This window comes from Paramormyrops kingsleyae, chromosome 12 (assembly GCF_048594095.1).
Source record: "Paramormyrops kingsleyae isolate MSU_618 chromosome 12, PKINGS_0.4, whole genome shotgun sequence".
In the NCBI taxonomy this organism is placed as follows: Eukaryota; Metazoa; Chordata; class Actinopteri; order Osteoglossiformes; family Mormyridae; genus Paramormyrops; species Paramormyrops kingsleyae.
This window is the reverse complement of record NC_132808.1, coordinates 412,254-420,080: the sequence shown is the minus strand read 5'-3', so window position 1 is coordinate 420,080 and position 7,827 is coordinate 412,254.

Genomic DNA, 7,827 nt, shown 5'->3' with positions numbered 1-7,827 from the left:
ATCACGTGTGCACGCACACATACCTAATTTGAGGTCCCTGTGGACAATGCCTTTGCCATGGATGTGTCGTAATGCCCCAATGAGCTGCCTCACGTAATATCGCACTTCTGGCTTGCTCAGGATTTCTTGTTCTTGAAGGAGGTCTAGCATCGACTGGAATGGGAAAAGAAAGGATGGCGTGAGTCGACATAGAGTCTTAACCTTAACAAACTGTCTGCAAAGGCCAGAAACAGCTGGGCTCACCCCCCTACTGCACAGCTCCATGAAGATATACAAGATTTTATCATCTTCTACATGATGGGAGAAGTTTACAACTTGCTGGTGTTGCAGCAGCTTCAGCAGCACCACTTCTCGGAGACTCTGAAATGTCAGACGTGTTACCACAATGAGCATAAGGGAAATGCAGTTTAACTGTGGAGGGGGCTGACTTCAAGCAGGATTCAGACCACATACCTCTTTTATTCCATCAGAGTGCTTTATCGGAATCACCTTCACTGCAAATATCTCTCCAGTGAAAATGTCTATCATCTTGAAGCATTGGGCAAAACCTCCCTAAAAACACAAGTACAGTAGAGGTCAGCGCGGGACTGATTTTTCATCCTGATCCCGCAGAAATGTGTAATATTTCTACCCGCTCCCGCCCGCATCTGTTATGGTTTGTCCAGCTCCCACCTGCTGAATCCCGCAAGCAAGGCTGGTGTAGTATAGAGTGTGCCAAAAATACCGGACACATTTTAAATGCTATAATATCTTGGCTTATAAAAATTAAATAAGGTACCAAATTTATTTATCTAACTAGGCTACAGACCTGAATTAAAAAATATCTAAACAGTCTCAATAGAAACATTTCACAGTCAAAATGAGAGAAATATAGGGAAACATTGAAATTTGTGGCGCGGCTCTGCGTTTATTTCAACTAGAGGTCTGCGCAGGACTGATTTTTCATCCCGCTCTGGCACAAGAAAACTGTCAAATGTAGACCCGTGCCGCGTCCCGCGAGTTCCGCGGGCGTCCCACCCCGTTGCAGACCTCTACTCTACAAGACAAATTGTAACTTAATTATCTACGGGTATCTTTATAGTACATACTTCTCCCAACAGTTCGAGTCTGCGGTAAAATCGCTCATTTCTGTGATCAAAGATGATCTCAGGAACTTCGTGTCTCCGCTGAGGACAAGCCATGTTGCAGTAAGACAGAAACCGATGAAGTGGCGTCCAGTAACTAGGCAACGGAACAAGGTACGTTCCATAATTACGTAACGCATCGCAAATTCGAACGAAAACATGAAATAACTTTTTTTCCCCTCCAAGAAATCACAGGTATTACATAAAACTATTCTGCAAACACACCCACTGGCATTAGTTCGACCAAAAAAAAAATCAGTTTCAATATCACAATATACACCTCTAGTTATCATGAGAATATTAAATCAGCCATCCGACACGCTTTTACTGTCAGGTACCCAAACCCAAGGGAGGGAAACAAACACCACGCGCAGCGGCTGTAAATGGCGCGCGGAGCGCTGCGCGGTGAGGAAGCCGGCAATTAGCCAATGTAACTGTTGCCACAATATTATTTTATAAAGGGGAATCTAAGTTGCATTTAGTTAAGTATATTTATAATTTAATTTAGTAATCGCACTCTTATTGTGCTGGCGTAATATATTTAATATACGATTAATAACAAAAAAAGAATGGTGAATAAAATATATATATATGTGATTCCTATGATAAGCAAGTCGCAAACACGGACATCGATGAACTCTGGAAATGAAAGTTAGTTACAATAACGTTGACCGACAATTTCCCTTTGTGGCATGCAGCGAAGGATGTATTTAATGTTTCTTTGCAGCTTGTTTTACTAAAATGTAATTCCGCAAGCTGTGCATTCTATTGATTTGTGTGTGGAGTTTGCATGTTGTCCCTGTGTCATCATGGGGCTTCTTCCAGGTTTCCCAGTTTCCCCCCACAGTCCAAAAACATGTGAAGTTATTCAGAGTTACCAAACAGCCCATAGTAGTGAGTGACTGTAGTTTCAAAGTTTCAAGTTTCAAATCTTTATTGTCACATCATGTTACTGGTACAGTACATATGAGTGAAATTCTTGTGTGCTAGCTTCACAAGCAATAGTGGTGTGCAAAATCTATATATATATATATATAAAAAGAAAGATAAAAAAAAAAAAGATAAGTACAAGATATACATATATAATATAATATTAGACGCTGAATATCAAACTGAATACATATATAATATAATATTAGATGTATGTTCTTGGTGATAGGTTGGAGCCCCATCCTGGATTGCTCCTTCCAGGGCAGGGTGTGCCAGTGCTTTTCCTGGGTGCTGCCTCACAAAAAAAGATCTTGACCTGGTTTCATTTTGAGACAAATTGGCCCAAAATTGAAACAGCAGCACTAGGTGGCAACAAAGGAAGGATTGGGCGGCTATAAACGACAATTGACCTTGTGAACACAGAACCTCTAAAAGTATTCAATGGATCTTTTCCAAACTCCCCATGAACATTGTGGGGCCCAAGATGATTTTCACCTCTCTGTGAAAGTTATCATGTGGGATCTCACCATACAATTTATCTGTAACAATCTGTCAGAAGGTTGGAAAAAATTATGGGAATCCCCCCCCCACTCAGTACATTTTATTGTATCAAAAGGGATCATCACACTTGACAAACATTTTTTGGAGGCTCAGTTAAGGTTGAGAATCACTGGTATAGGTGATGATCTGAGACATTTCACACCAAAACTGAAGCAGTATCACTTGATCATGGCACCTGAAAGGACCACAGACACAGATCTGGTGAACCTGATTACATTGAGAAAAGTCACACAATGTTGGGCTTTAGGTGTTGCAGGTATTTTATACCTCCCTTTGTAATTATATTGATAATCAGGTACTTTGAGGCAGCATTCAATGATTTTTCCAATCTGAGATAAGAGTTAAAACACATTAATCGTAGCTCAAACATCGGGACATGTCATCAATGAATATGCTTTCCAAGTTAAAAGTGTGTCATTTAAGTCTGAGGTAATATTTCTACCTAGTTATTGTTCTTTGTTCTGCTTCTATAAACACTGTAAGAGAGATTTGTGTTTATTAATCTCCTGACAAAGTGAGTGAAGATCATGTCTGTGGTCAGAGTTTGTTTCACGTGCATTAACTGGTGATTGTGTGGCTGCAGTGTGACTCAGTGGGTTACGGTGCTGTGTCTGTGAGCCTAAGGTTGCCTGTTTAAATCCTACGATTTCACAGTTGGGCCCTCGAGCAAAGACCTTAACTCCAATTGCTCCAGGGACTTTGCTTTTTCAAAAAGAAGTTTGTTGCTTTGGATAAAAGTGCCTGCTAATACATATTAGATAAATGTTTATTCCTTTTATCTATCATCCACCCCCACCTCAGACACACAACCCCTCTAAAAGGACGTGGTTAGACTCTGCTGGCCTCAGTTTAGCTGTAGAAGCGGCGCTGATCTTCAGAAACGTCCAGTGGAATCATGAAGTCCCATCAGATCTCTGCCTTCTTCCTCCCGACGACAGTGCTGCTGTCCTCCACTTTGGCTCAAGGTAAGTCTGCAGCATCTCACAGTTTTCATCAGGACGTTGTCAGTATCTTGGATTTTAATAAAGATCATGGACCCAATTGTGAAACATGAACACAGTTTCTCTGGACATATTTCTCATGTATGTACACTCACCTAAAGGATTATTAGGAACACCTCTTCAATTTCTCATTAATGCAATTATCTAATCAACCAATCACATGGCAGTTGCTTCAATGCATTTAGGGGTGTGGTCCTGGTCAAGACAATCTCCTGAACTCCAAACTGAATGTCAGAATGGGAAAGAAAGGTGATTTAAGCAATTTTGAGCGTGACATGGTTGTTGGTGCCAGACGGGCCGGTCTGAGTATTTCACAATCTGCTCAGTTACTGGGATTTTCACGCACAACCATTTCTAGGGTTTACAAAGAATGGTGTGTAAAGAGAAAAACATCCAGTATGCGGCAGTCCTGTGGCCGAAAATGGCTTGTTGATGCTAGAGGTCAGAGGAGAATGGGCCGACTGATTCAAGCTGATAGAAGAGCAACTTTGACTGAAATAACCACTCGTTACAACCGAGGTATGCAGCAAAGCATTTGTGAAGCCACAACACGCACAACTTTGAGGCGGATGGGCTACAACAGCAGAAGACCCCACCGGGTACCACTCATCTCCACTACAAATAGGAAAAAGAGGCTACAATTTGCACGAGCTCACCAAAATTGGACAGTTGAAGACTGGAAAAATGTTGCCTGGTCTGATGAGTCTCGACTTCTGTTGAGACATTCAAATGGTAGAGTCAGAATTTGGCATAAACAGAATGAGAACATGGATCCATCATGCCTTGTTACCACTGTGCAGGCTGGTGGTGGTGGTGTAATGGTGTGAGGGATGTTTTCTTGGCACACTTTAGGCCCCTGAGTGCCAATTGGGCATCGTTTAAGTGCCACGGCCTACCTGAGCATTGTTCCTGACCATGTCCATCCCTTTATGTCCACCATGTACCCATCCTCTGATGGCTACTTCCAGCAGGATAATGCACCATGTCACAAAGCTCGAATCATTTCAAATTGGTTTCTTGGACATGACAATGAGTTCACTGTACTAAAATGGCCCCCACAGTCACCAGATCTCAACCCAATAGAGCATCTTTGGGATGTGGTGGAACGGGAGCTTCGTGCCCTGGATGTGCATCCCACAAATCTCCATCAACTGCAAGATGCGATCCTATCAATATGGGCCAACATTTCTAAAGAATGCTTTCAGCACCTTGTTGAATCAATGCCACGTAGAATTAAGGCAGTTCTGAAGGCGAAAGGGGGTCAAACACCGTATTAGTATGGTGTTCCTAATAATCCTTTAGGTGAGTGTATGTATGTATACATGGCTGTATATACTTTGTATATAGATTGTGTATACATTTTCCGTTCTTCATGTCTGTCCAGATGGCTGCAGACCATTTAAGTCTAGGACTTATAGGATTCTTTAAATTTCTTTGATACAAGCAAGGTTACTGACCCAATTATAAGTTTTTTCGCTGTGCATTTTTCATGTATATATTCAGAGTGGCTGTATATATTTTGTATGTAGGCTGTACATATATATATTTTATGTTCTTTATGTCAATCCAGATGGCAATCTGTCGGTGTATTGCTGTTTTATGTACTTTCCTGGAATACTGAGGATGGACCAGATAGCTGGATATGTAGAGACCCGTAAGAACTGCATTAAACCTGGAATTATGTAAATATTTACTTTACTCATGTATTGTTTTGAACTATTACTGTTTTGAGATTTAATATTTGTTGTGTGCAAAAAATCTATAACAGAACTAGTTTTTAGTTCACGGTAAGATGCATATGGAGAAAGATTCTAACAAGTGAGAAGCAGAACCATGTCATTTTTTTTCCCTTCAGTTATCAGACTTTACACCACAAAGGGTAAAGAAGCGTGTGTTGATCCCAGAGATGACTGGGTTCAGCAGGTCAAGCAGAAGCTGGATCAGCAGTAACGCCTCCTGTCCGCCTGGCAAAACATGATGAATGAATTTTATTACACTTGAGCTTCCATCCATCCATTTTCCAAACCGCTTATCCTTCTGGGCCGCCGGGTCGACTTTAATTCATTTGTAAAATTATTTTCTGTCATTTTCCAAGTCATAGAATATTTTACAGCATGTTATACTTCAATATATTGAGTTTTAATTCTTTTATCAGTATTTTAATTATAAAACAACATTCTGGTACTTGGTGGGCATCTGAAAAAGACTATTAGAGAATCATGCAATTAGCATAATATAAATGTATCCATTCTCTATGTATGTGTCACGCCCACATCGGACCCCGACCACACCCAGCCTCACCAGAACAGCCCCGCCTACATACAGATAACCTGAAAACATTTAAGTAATCAAACTTTTAAAGTAAATTCTTGCCAAAATATATGTTCAATTCAGCACTTAAAAGATATGAATTTGTTATATTTGAACTACACTCAAATATTTTGCTCTGATGTTCTTAGATCTTCATCTACACTCAATCCTTCAATATTTCAGTTCTTATTTGGGGGATTTTCTCCCATTCGTCCTTGCAAAGGGCTTCTGATTCTGCAAGATTCTTGAGTTGTCTTGCATGCTCTGCTTTTTTGAGATGTATCCGCAGATTTTCAGTGATGCTTAGGTTGGGTGACTGAGGGCCGTGGCAAAACCTTCACCTTGAGGTATTCCATTGTAGATTTTGAGGTGTGTTTTAGATCATTATCTTATTGTAGGACCCATCCTCTTTTTAACTTCAACTTTTTGCTGCTGGAATTTGCTGCATGATCTTTATTCAAATCCATTCTTCCCTCTACCAATGACATGGTTCTCTGTGCCACTGGCTGCAACACAAGCCCAAAGCATGATCGATCCACCCCCATGCTTAATAGTTGGACAGGTGTTCTTTTCCTGGAATTCGGTATGTGGCCAAAAAGTTCTATTTTGACTTCTTCAGTCCACAGGTCTTGTTTCCAAAATGCATCAGGCTTGTTTAGATGTTCCTTTGCAAACTTCAGATGCAGAATTGTGTGGCTAGGATACAGGAAAGGTTTTCTCCTGCAGACTCTACCATGAAGGTCACATTTGTTCAGGTGTCGCTGCAGAGTAGAACGGTGAACCACCACTCCAGAGTCTGCTAAATCCTCCTGGAGGTATTTTGCGGTCAAATGGGGCTTTTTATTTGCCTTCATAGCAATTGAATGAGCAGTCCTTTCAGAAAGTTTTCTTGACCTCCATCATTCCTGTTAACTGCCATTTCTTAATAACATCATGAACTGAGGAGACATCTATCTGGAAATGCTTTGCTATCTTCCTGTAGCCTTCTCCTGCTTGGTGAGCATTAATTATTTTAATTTTACAAGTTAAACTTAAACGTTATCTGAGGGCTGATCTTGGACTGGCCAAACTTTTGCTTCAGACCCTTTACATTTTTTGTTATTTTGTACCTGTGAACGATGGAAATAAAATTTAATCTTGCTTAAAATATGAAAGAAATGTGTCATCATTAACTTTATGATTATACTTTTGGTGATCAGTTCATCTTCTGCTGACTTAACAGACATTTTAAGCCCAAACTTTTGCATGCCACTGTATGCTTTTGAAACAAATAATTTAAAATTTTTGGAAAACAAGAACAGGATGAGCTAAGAACATCAGAGAGCGCTGAGCCAGAAATCAGGGGCACCAGTGAAGCTGAGGTTGACCAAGAGGTTGGAGATGAGCTGTTGCACAGTGAGATGTTTGATCAGAAGGAAACAGGAGTCCCACCTCCTAACTAGGCAGACACTCTCGGGTGAGGGGAACCTTCGCCAGGCAGAGTTGGAAAGGCAGGTCCTCCAGGCCCGGAAGCAGGAGGTGGCAGGACCAGCGCTGGCCTGGCATCTGGGTAAGGAAGCCGTACAGACCCAGATGGAGCAGATCCAGGCAGCCGAGCGGCACAAGGAGAAGGAGCTGGCGCGTGTGCGCCTGGAGAACATCAAGCTGAAGGCGGCATCGCCAAGGGTGAGAGAACACTGTCTGCCAAGAAGGGGCTGGCGGAGGGGCTGCACATCCTCGACTTCGAGCAGCTGAAGCTGGAGAACCAGACGTACAGCGATAAGGTCGAGGAGCGAGACGAGGAGATTCTGAAGCTGCGTAACAAGATCGCGGGCGCCGTGCGCGTGCTGACGCATGTGAAGGAGAAGCTGCAGTGGGTGCAGATGGAGAACCGAATGCGGTGCTCACAGCTGGCGGAGGGG